We start from the raw sequence: 13,055 nt of genomic DNA, 5'->3' as shown, positions 1-13,055 counted from the left end.
TCGGTGGTTGGCGGTGTTCTTGATGCGCTGCCATTACAGTCAGGATTCATCATTTTAATCGTTTGAAGAGTATTTTTAAATCAATTCATGTTAAAATTAATTTTAAAATTTCTCCCACATGTTTGAGATTCAATATCAATTAAAATTTATATAATCATTAATTTTAAAATCAATAAAATTAATTAAAATATACACAAACTAACATAAACATCCATATTAATAAAAATAATATCATAAAATTTCATTTATTTTTATATTTTTACAAATGAATTATAACAAATGTGATAAAAGACAGGGTGAGATGCATTGTATCCCCTCACACTTTTCAAGTCACCATTGTAATGCGGTGACTTTTTAGTTCTTCAGTTAAAATTTGTTTGTTTTTAAATAAGTGTCTTTTCATACAGTCTATTAGATATTATAAATTTGTTTAATGATATTTAGTTGATTTAATATATTTATAAGCAATAAAATAATCAAAATACTTTCAAATGTAAAAGAAAAGGGGTTTTAGGTAGAGACATTTTGATATTTGTATTTTTTTCATACACCGTATAGTTACACATGCATATTTAATTCGTTAGAGCTAGAGATATTATGAACTTTATATTGCATCAAGTGCAAAAATAAACTTACATCATCTCATGTTATTTCTTGATGTTTCCTCTTCTATTTGAAGTGACGTGTGTCATTCAAATTATAGTTATTAAATCCAGCTTAGAAGTTGACCCGGTCAAGAAACTGAGTCTCGAGTTTTATGAGTCAATCCGGAAAAATTAAAAAAAAATATTTTAAAATTTTAATATTTCATATGAAAAAATAAAAAAAAAATTCATGTGAATATCTATACATGTTGTAAATAATAAAATTTAAAAGAATATTTTAAAAAGTTTTTTATCCTACATTGAAAGAATATAATTTTTTTCTTGTGAATATAGAAGATTTCAAATCCCACATTGAAAAGATATTATTTTATCCTTTTAAGTTGAAGTATTTAAACCAAAAGGTTTTCTATCCCACATTGAAAAAACATAACTTTTTTCTTGTAAACATAGAATATATATACGAAATGACTTCAAATCTCACATTGAAAAAATAATTTTTTCTTTGGAATATAGAATATATATACTAAAAAGTTTCAAATTTCACGTTGAAAAGATATTATATTATCCTTTTAAGTTGAAGTATTTAAATCAAAAGGTTTTTTATTCCACATTGAAAAACATAACTTTTTTCTTGGAAATATAGAATATATATACTAAAAAGTTTCAAATTCCACGTTGAAAAGATATTATATTATCCTTTTAAGTTGAAGTATTTAAATCAAAAGGTTTTTTATCCCACATTGAAAAACATAACTTTTTTTCTTGTGAACATACAATATATATACGAAAGAGCTTCAAATTCCACATTGAAAAAATATTTTTTTTCATGGGAATATAGAGTATATATACTAAAGGGTTTCAAATTCCATATTGAAAAAATAAAATATTTTTCTAATATTTATATAGTGAACTTTAAAAAGTATTAATAATCAACTAAAAAAATATGAAAAAAGAGGGGTATAGAAGAAAAACCACATTTAAAAAAATAAAACACCGGGTCTCGCCCGGGTTTGGCTGGGTCGTTGCACCGGCCGGTCTTTTAACAAATCTGGACCGGTCCAGCCACCGGGTTGACCCACCGGGCCGATCCGAATTTAATAACTATGGTTCAAATGTCACTGGTTTATTGCTGATATCCCTTTTTTCTTCTTTTTCCCTTTATTTCTATCCCTAACTTGATAAATACAATTCAGTCCTCATTATTATCGTGTTTCAAATTCAATTTTTTTTTTTTTTTTTTAAGCACCTCAACCTTAATATTAAATAGGGACTTGGCAGCTAGCTATATAGCTACTATTAACAACTTTTTTTTTCGCAAACAAAATAATTACACACGCAACTTAACTGGTACCAAATATATATTAAAGTTTTGAGATTTAGCAGCCATGGGAATCCGTTTGATTCACATGTGTTGAATGTGACATTTATAGCTTAGTATGTGAACCGAAGAAATCGAATAATAAGGCATCAGCAGGCATGCCAAAGTGAATATGACAGAAAATTGTATACACAATCAAGCTTCCTTCGAATATATATATATATATATTTGGTACTACTAAACAACCAGTCACGGGGAAAAACACGCATCATCATCAACCGGTCCCAAGTTGATCAGCAATCCCTTCACATTTAACACCATATTATTTATTGTTGGTTATTGAATATTATACTTACAGTGAAAATAATAAAATAAAATTATTTAAAAGTTTTTAAGATTTCATTAGACAGATCAAGAGTTGTTTAGAAATTTATTACCTGAAAATCTGATATTCTCTAGCTTTAAATAATTTTTTAAATGTTGGGTTGTCGCAAACTACAAGTCGTCTAATTGTTCAGCCTTTAATGGTAATCCACACGAAATTACCAAAGAGAAATATCTTAAATCCTTATTTAGAAGAGAGTGATTATTATGTCTAGAATGTTAACTCTTTATTTTATGACTTACGTAAAATTTTTGTCTAACAGACAACCTTTTAAAAAATAAAAGGCATAGCTTTATATTTATAAGAAATCCTAAAAGCTCTATAAATGAAAAAATATATTTTCCCCTTGAATAATATTCATATATTATTTATGGATAATTTTAGAAATTTAATCAATCAAGTTCCTACTTAATTAATTATCTCAATTTAATTTTTAACTAATGGTTTTTAATATGTGTGACCTATTAAGTTTCTAATATGTTGGTTCAAATATAAATTATAATTCTAAATAAATATAATTAAATAAATCAAATAATTTAATTTATTATCAACTCAATAATTGATTAATTTATATTTGAAGATCAAGTGCACCGTCTAGCCTTTTAAGTGGTTTGACTTAATCTTTTAGTGACCGATTTCTCAGTGTAATTATTATTTATTCATCAATAATGTTTTGATTTAGACATTTTAGCATTAAATAATCTCAAGTTTAAGGGTCATTTATACAACTGTCACGTGAGTCTATTCATAGACACATGTAATATCTCCATCTGAAATTCTCATATGGGTCACTTCAGTGAACATATATTATAACAAGCACCTATATATTAGTTCTAGGTATCCTTTATACTTCACATTATGAGAATAATTGTTTTCTTTTTTTCATTAAAAAAAGCACATAATATGTACTAGTCTCTATGACTCTAATGAATTTCTAATATTTAAAAAAATATCGACCAGGAACATTTTAGAAATAACGCTATGATGAAATAAGAATCTTATAATTATAACAACTTTATAATTTTCTTTATAAATTGTTTTTGTCCCATAAACTTTATCTTTATTTTAGATTCATAAATTAAATATTAGATTCATTAATTTAATATTAAATGAATATTAAAGATAAATTAAATTTTTATTTATAATAAATATATAATTATAATAAATAATGTCACGTATAATAATGTTTCAATACATTTCAAGCTAACACTATTACCCATCGAAGTACTGAGCCGAGTACAAAAGCAACCAGTCAATGGGAAAAACAAGCATTATCATCGACCGGTCCACCTTCTCCACCAAGAGGAATGGCATGCTAAACTTTCTACACCTAACACTGTGGCTGATAATGCTCAAACATTGAAATATCTGCTTGAGAATCCTTTGTTTGAGGATTTCTCATTTCTCTGCATATAGTGAGCATCCTTTGCAGTGATCAATAAAAGCTTGTATTAATTCTGAGAGGTGTAGCTTAACTGGTTATACTCTAGATTTGCTTTTTAGAGGTCAGCAATTCGAGTCTCACAAACCTCAAAGATGGTCGTTAACTTCAGGACCCGTGGAATTAGTCGAGATACGCGCAAGCTAACCTGGACATCCATGTTAATAAAAAAAAAAAACTTGTATTACTACATACAAACAAACATTAGAATCTCTTGAAGCAAAAGCTTAACTACACACAAGCAATGATTTCTTTTGATAAATTAAGAGCTTGTATAGTAGCATGTAGTCAACAATCAAAATCATTAAAAACCAGCTTAGACGTCTCAAAATGTGGTCTAAACTCATACCAGCCCTTCAATATATACTTCCTACCCCACAGTTCAAAATTAGAACAATAAAGAGTGTAGTTTAACTAATAAAGCTCTGGATTTGCTCTTCAGAGATCATCAGTTCGAGTCCTCTAAATCTCAAGACTACTGGAAGCTTACATGGTCGTTAACTTCAGGACTCATGAGATTAGTTGAAGTGCACGCAAGCTGACCTGAATACCCATGTTATTCTTAAAAAAAAATTGGAACCAAAACATTGAAACGGAATGTATAAATTTAAAAGCAGCATTAGAACAATGACATTTTAATCGGGACATCGTCCATGATAATGTTTATACCTTCCTAAGGAGAATTGCAATATCTGCTTGAGAATCTTCAATGGACTGACTCCACACTCGGTGCACCTAACACTGTGGCTGATATTCCTTGCTCGAGCATCTACCAACCGCACCTTCTTCTACTCCTCGTCTTCTTTGCTTTCCATTTTTGTGTAAATATCATCCAACTTAAACCAGCTAACAAAAATCAAATATATAAATAAAAAAACCTAAAACACTTCATTATGGTCAATTTTTAGTGGGGCGCTTTATCAAACACATAGTATGCACCTTCAAACCCAGAACAAACTACTCGAGTTAGCTATCAAGATTAACAAGCCAAGAAAAAAAAAACTCAAATTCAACAAAATGGTGTTCGGTATACACAAATATTGTTTCGTTGACCTAACTTTGCAGCTTAACCCCACAAGCTTAGTAATTTTTTTTATTTAATAATTTGATAAAAAAATAAATAAATACTCGTAAAATTAAGCATCAACCAAATAATTAGATATTTTTTGAGACTACGATCACTTCATATAAAACAAATCAAAACAAATTATGAAAACCAATTTAAGATCAATAAAATATTAAAGCTCGAAATATAAAAAAAAACCAAAAAAGATTCAATCGAAAAAAAATAGAAAAATGATTTCTTTTTTAAAGGAATAATTCGACATTGTTATTGAGATCAACTTTGAAACCTTTTAACCTTACTCCCTATCTAATTTATATTTAAAATTAACCTGTTTGGAAGTTGGCCTTACATGACTTAATCAATTTAACGGGCCTAAAGATAACCTGAATGACAGGTTAAAGCATAATTTGACTTTAAAAAATTTCAAGATGATATATTTTTTATAAGATAGTGATATATTGGATCAACTCGGGTTTCACAATTTAATTTGTCAAACTCGTAACCTAGATCATGGACTCCACAAGGTTTAAAAACATTTTTTTACTATTTTCTATTAAATGATATGATAATAAAAATAGATACTTGTAAAATTATGCACCAAATAAATGTCATGAAATTTTTTTGAAAGTACAATAACTTTATAGAAAGCAAAATAAAACAAATTGCAATGACTAATTCAAAATCAATAAAATATTAAACAATAAAATTAAAAAAAAAACATTTAATCAGAATAAGAAAAAAAAATAGAAGATGGAATTTAAAAAACAAAGAAAAACAAAGAAAAAAGCCACTTTCATCACTGTTCATATGAACATTGAACAAGGTGAGGAAGCCTTTAACTTTTCTAGTATAGTAGTGAACTAGTTTACATGGTTGTGCTACACTACACACTCCAATCAATATTTTTTTTAATATAAAAAAAATATTTAAGCCACATGGATCTATTTGATATTGTTATTAAACTTGTTCTAATGGGTTAACCTTGAAATCTTCCAACATAACTCTTTTCCTAGCCCAGGTTTAAAACTAAATCACATGAGAATTTTCTAAACGTGACCCAATCAATTTGACGGGTCCCGAGATAACCCAAATGACTAGTAAAAAAGGGTAGTTTGGCTTTAAGAAAATTTAAGATGATTTTTTGAGATGATAACATATTAGATAGACTCGGGATTCATGGCTTAACACATCAAATCCACAATCCAGGCTATGGACTCCACTAGGTTTAAAAATTTTGTTTTTTTTTTCCCACTATTTTTTACTTAATTATACGATAATAAAAATAGATGCTTGTAAAATCAAGCACAAATCAAATTTTAGAACATCTATTTGAAATTGCGATAACCTTATAAAAAGAAAATCAAAATAATTTATGAAGATAAATTCAAAATCAAGTAAATATTGAAGGATGAAATTAAACAAAATGGTAAAAAAAGGTAGGGAAATGAAAAAAAAAAGGAAATGCAAAAAAATATCATCTCTTTTACTATTCATATAAATACTAAAAGAGAGAGTTGACACTCCAACTCTTTTAGATATTGATAGTAATTATATACATTTTTTTAGTAATACTTGCTTTCATAAAAATATTATGCTAAGAAAAAGTTGATCATAATTTAATTAGACACTTTTGAAAACAATAAACATTTTATTCTTGATGAAAACTCATCAATATCATAACAAATTTGAAACTTATATTGAAATAAAATAAAATTTTAGTTGAAAGTACTAAGATAATACATAAATAAATCTTAACTAAAAATTATCTTGAATTAAAAGCCACCATACATACATTAGAGTCATATATATTAAAGGAAAGTGTAATTTTGTTAATGGAAATTTACGTTACAACAAATTTGAAACCAAGTCATGTTTGTTTCCCGGAAATTAGTTTTCAGAAAACTACTTTCCAAACTTTCCTGTGTTTGTTTGCCATTAGAAAAGTTGATCAATGGAAAACACTTTCCAGTCAACGGAAAACAATTTCCGGTCAATGGAAAACACTTTCCAGTCAAAGAAAAATTTGGCTTGATTTCTAGGAAAATATTTTCCCTTTAGCTGTGTTTGTTTTCCGGAAAGTGGTTTCCGGTAAACAACTTTTCAAACTTTTCTATGTTCAAACTTTCCTATGTTTGTTTGTCATTAGAAAAGTTGGTCAACGGAAAACACTTTTCAGTCAAAGGAAAATTTGGCTTGGTTTCCAGGAAAGTGTTTTCCTGGAAAATTTGGGTGGAAAACACTTTCCGGAAGTTGTGAAAAATTTAGAAATGTCATTATTAGCTTATTATATCAAATTTGATCCTCAAACTTTTGATTGCTATATATATTTTGTATTGAATATTTATTTTTCAATTTCATCTCTTAAAATTTAATTTTTATATTAACTTTGGTCCTTATTTTTATAATTGCTATTTACTTTTTCCTTATCATTTTTTTATTGAAATTTTTTATCTATCAAATTTGGTCATCGTTCTTTGATTGTTACTTATTTTATTTGAAATAATTTATGAAATGTTAATTATTATTATTTTGATTTTTCATCTTTCATTTTTTTTTAATTTTTTAGATTTGATCTCTATTATTTTGATTATTATTTATTTTATTTGAGATAATTTATGAAATTATATTTTTTTTTCAATTTCATTCTCATTCAACTTTTAATTTGTAAGATTTGTTCCTCATTATTTTAATAAACTTGAGAAAAATAAAACATTAATAAGTTATTTTCCAGCTCATTTTCCATGACATAACCAAACACTGGAAAATGTTTTCCAACTTATTTTCCATTACACAACCAAACATCAGAAAATAATTCACTTTTTCGGAATTCACTTTCCAAAACAAAACTACTTTCCAGCAAACAAACGGGGCAACTTATGGAATTTAATTAAAATAAAATAAAAGTTTGGGTTAATTACAAAAAAAACACATATAGTTTTATCATTTTTTTACTTTACCTCTATATTTTTAGAAATTACAATTTGCATTACCGGTCAAATAAAAATTTCAAAAAGGATACAATGACTAAATTGCCCTCATATTACAAAACAAATAAATGGTGTGGCATTTTGCACTGTACACACAGACTGAATGTACTGTGGACTGTGGCAGTGCCCGGGCGATTTTGCCCTTAATGAGTCTGTGCATTTTATCTCTTCTCTGGGCCTGTTTTCGTCTCTTCCTCTCACTCTCTTCATTTCATGTCTCTGCTCGGTTCCTTCGTTTTTGGCAGAGAGAACGACGGGCTGTATGGCTCACGGCTGCTCGGTCGGGCCAGGATGCCGGTTCGTGGGCTGGCTTCGGGTCGTTCTTGGTGTTTGATGAGGTATGATTTCGCCCCCTTCTTTGCGCCAATTTCTGCTTTCTCTCGGTTTCTTTGCATTGGGTTCTTCGGTTCGTTTTTTTTTTTTTTTCATTTTTTCCCCTCTTCTCACTCGATTCATCTTCTTTCTGGTGTGGGTGTTCAGTAATTGATTGTATTTTTCATTTCTCTGGTCTGGATATTCAGCAATTGATTGGGTTTTTTGGATTGCTCATTGTCTGTGTGTTCGGTCGTTTGTGTGTGTTGGGGGGTGGGTTATTGGTTCAATTAGGTTCGGGTTGGGTTGATCGATGGTTTGGAGGTGGTTCAATTCTCGGGTAAACATAGTCCTTGGTTGGTTTGATTCGGATGCTCTCGGTTTGGTTTGATTGGCTGTTATTTGTGTTGATTTGGGCTCATTGCTCTCGGTTTAGAGCTTAACATAAAATGAATTGATTATTGAGTTGGTTTTTCCTCTCGGCTGATCACTTAATTTTTTTTTCGGTTGCTTTGCTTTCTTCGATGGTTGTTACTGTTCCAATCTGGTTTCGTTACTTCAATTACTCCTGTTGCCCCATGTCACTTCACATTAATTAATTTGTCTGTGCATTTTGCAGGGTGACATGCTTTTTTTTATACTTCTTCTCTTATGATCTTTGCCTCAGTAGACTGCGTCGCCTTCTTTCCTCTGTTAAGTAATTTTTTCATTCTAATTGTAATGTTTATCTTTGCTTTTTGTGTTGTTTCCTCTCCTGCATATTTCTCTTGCGTTTCATTTCGTCTGGTACCTTCTTTTGCTTTCCATTTTTCTTCTCAGCTCTGCTTTGGATTTCTTGCGTAATTGATCCTATTTCTTTTACTCTTCTTTCTTGAGGTTCTGGCCTGTTGCTTCTCACAAATTGCTGCAAAGACTCACCCTTGCTGCAAAGACTCACCCTTTGTGTTGGTCATTCTACTTTTGAGGTTAGTTGGCTTTTTCTAGGACACTTTTGGGCAAAAAACAGAGATCACAGAAGAGTATATGATTTCAGAAAATAATAAAGCCGCAGTAGAATTGTGTTATGAGATGTGATGTGAAAGAGAATGTTACAGTAGCTAATAAGAATAATAAATTAATTATTGTTTGCTAGGAATGAAATTGCTAGCAAGGAACCCACCGTAGCTAATAATAATAATAAATTGATTATTTGTTGTATTGTTTGGTGGGAAGGAACCCACCGTGTTATATTTGGTTTTATCTACAACGATGTGAATCTTTTTTAAAAACATTTCACAACATTAATGTTGTGTTGATTATAGGTTCACAGAAGAATATAGAAAAGACTTTTTCTAGGACAATTTTTAGAGAAAGTTTGAACCTAGAATCAACACTTCATTAATCAATGTTTTAAAACTTACCTAGAATATAACTTCTTCAAATATTTCAGTTTCTTATAATATAGCCTGTATAAAAACATTAGCTAACTAATAGCTTGAAAAAAGTTTTTAATCCAAGCTGCGTTAAATTTTAACAGTTACCTTGCTGATTTTTTATTATGGCTGTGGGAATGTTTAATAGGAATATGTTTGGGTTGAGATTTTGCATTGTTGGCCTTGACTGGTTCTTAATGAACAATTTGTTGCCATATTAAGCTTCATCGATGTATTATGGCCATATTGCTTTGGCGTGATTTGCTGTTTTTTTTAACATATAGGATAAATAATTATAACTAGGAAATTTGTTAAACATATAGGATCAAGAAGTTTACCTTAAAATAGGAAATGAGGAAGTTATATGATGGAGGAAAAGGATGTATAATTTCAAAACAATAAAATTCATTTAGATCAATAAAATTCATAGCAACCCATCATCTTAGCGAATTGATCAACATAGAAATCATTCCATAGGTTTCAATCCTTCCATGAGATTTCATCTGCATGCTTATTTCATCAAGCATTTTGCCGCCCACATTTTTTTTCCTGCCATAATACATCAACATAAAGACTCTGGTTCATTATTTATTAAGACTTTATCTTCGATTGTTAGCATGTACATATTTATATATGTTTGCTTTATCTGCATTTAATTTCACTTTCTTTACATTTCACATGCCCATATTTAACAAGTTTTTAACGGGAATCTTGGAAAAGCTTGGAATTTGTTGTCCTCATAATCGAAAAATTTAACAGTTAGCTTGCTGATTTTTTATTAGGCTTCATCGATGTATTATGGCCATATTGCTTTGGCGTGATTTGCTGTTTTTTTTAACATATAGGATAAATAATTATAACTAGGAAATTTGTTAAACATATAGGATCAAGAAGTTTACCTTAAAATAGGAAATGAGGAAGTTATATGATGGAGGAAAAGGATGTATAATTTCAAAACAATAAAATTCATTTAGATCAATAAAATTCATAGCAACCCATCATCTTAGTGAATTGATCAACATAGAAATCATTCCATAGGTTTCAATCCTTCCATGAGATTTCATCTGCATGCTTATTTCATCAAGCATTTTGCCGCCCACATTTTTTTTCCTGCCATAATACATCAACATAAAGACTCTGGTTCATTATTTATTAAGACTTTATCTTCGATTGTTAGCATGTACATATTTATATATGTTTGCTTTATCTGCATTTAATTTCACTTTCTTTACATTTCACATGCCCATATTTAACAATTTTTAACGGGAATCTTGAAAAAGCTTGGAATTTGTTGTCCTCATAATCGAAAAATTTAACAGTTAGCTTGCTGATTTTTTATTGTGGCACTGAGAATTTCTATTACGAATATGTTTTGGTCAGATTTTGCATTGTTCGCCTTAGCTAGTTCTTAATGAACATTTTGTTGCCATATTAGGCTTCATTGATGTATTATAGCCATATTGCTTTAGAGTTATTGCTGTTTTTTTAACATATAGTATAAAAATATATAACTAGGAAATTTGTTAGGCATATAGTATAAAACATTTGCTGTTAAGTTTTGTTTTAGTTTCTACTTTATTCAATTTGTTGCATGTTAAAATATAGGTTGCCATAATACATCAATATAAAAACTCTAAAGATGCTTTAGATAGTTAGACTATTGAATGAATCTGAATTTCAACTAAAATCAAAAGTGTTATGCGTTGCTTTAGTTAAAGAAGTTAAAATCACCTGATTTATGCAATGAAACTTCGTTGCTTATTGTGTTTCTTGATATAGAATAGTTCCTCATTATTGCACAAGCATTTGATTAGTTTTAAGTAATGGTGATGCTTTTTTAAAAATTGATGTTTCTTTTTCTTATAATTACATACTGATGTTTTTTTGGCTTCTACTATTAATATTGTTGCCTAGATTGTTTTTATTATTGTTAAGATTGCGTCTTAGCTGTTTTACTAGATCTTATGATGGACTTTGGGAATTAATATGGTCCTAAGCATATTCTTAAATGAATTATGCAATTGACTGTATTAAAAATAGATATGGTTGTAGATGAGATCTGACTCAAATTGTCTGCAGGTTGTGTTATGGATAACTTGAGATCTCCCGATATAGGGGAGACTCTGCCCAAATTTTGTTAGAGATTTCAGCAAGAGAAAAAATATATAGAAACCAATCACATCATGCTAATCTCTTAATACACATCGTAGAATTGACAACCATCCTATCAAAAAACCACCAACATCATTTTAACCCATTGGACAACAAATGTCCAAATTCATAACCCGTAACTAAGCTAGAAACAGACTAAATTATTTCATTCATTGATTTTTATGGGATAAACACCTCCCACCATGCATGTTTCTTAAGGTTTATTGCATCCTTCTGAAATTTCAATGTACATATTCAGAATTTTAGCTTTCCTTTGGCAACCAGTTATTGTATACTGAACAAAAAATTAATTTCCATCTTTTAACTGCTTCATTGCAAAGAGAATCTCCTCATTCTCTGGAAATAACATACAGAAGCAAATCAAATTATGCTAATTTCTTAATACACATAATGAACTTAACAACCATGCTATTAAAAAAACACCAAGATCATTTTAACCTACTAGGAACTTGACCCTTAGTTCTAGGGTGATTTGTGTTGTGAGAAAAACTAATTTCTTTTGGAGATCAAAATAAGTAAAACCTTAAAATGATTATTGGATGCTTAGACATGCAGATTCTGATCTTTATCTTCTAATTTCTCAGAGAACTTGGCATTGGAATTGTTGTGTACAGTCCTCTAGGACGGGGATTCTTTTCATCAGGGCCTAAGTTGGTTGAGAATCTTTCAGAGGGTGACTTCCGAAATGTTGCTACTGTTCTTTGTGAATACCGAGTTTCTCACTGTAATACATGTGCTGTAAATAACCAATTGTGCCAGCATAAAAATTTTATAGTTTGCAAAAAAAAGGAATGTGATAAATTTTATCTTCTCCTTTGGTGGGTTACATATTGGTTAACTTACAGGCCTCATAATACTCTGCCTCTTCATTTTATGGAATGGTTTGCAGTCAAACTCTGTAAAAAAGGTCGTTTTGCACACCAATTATGCATTCTTAATTTTTGTTACTTAAGACACATATGCATTCTTAGTTTTTGTTGCTGAAGTTCATTCAAAATGCATGATACATTCAATATATATACTATGTGATTAGCTTTGAATTTTTTGAACAATGCAACTGAGGATGCATGATTATTATTAAACTTACTTAAAAAGGCATAATACACTGATGATTGATGTTTCTTTTTCTTATAGATGCACACTAATGATTTTTTCTCTTCTGCAATTGACATTATTGCCTAAATTGTTTTTATTATTGTTAAAATTGTGTATTAATTGTTTTACTATATCTTATGATGGACTTTAGGAATGAATATAGTCCTTAACATATTCTAGATTGAATTATGCAATTGATTGTATTGAAAATGGATGTGATTATGGATGAAATATTACTCAGATTGTGTGCAGGTTGTGTTAT

Source organism: Populus trichocarpa, chromosome 1 (genome assembly GCF_000002775.5).
Source record: "Populus trichocarpa isolate Nisqually-1 chromosome 1, P.trichocarpa_v4.1, whole genome shotgun sequence".
Lineage (NCBI taxonomy): Eukaryota > Viridiplantae > Streptophyta > Magnoliopsida > Malpighiales > Salicaceae > Populus > Populus trichocarpa.
The sequence above is the reverse complement of the archived record's forward strand: the minus strand, read 5'-3'. Positions refer to the sequence as shown.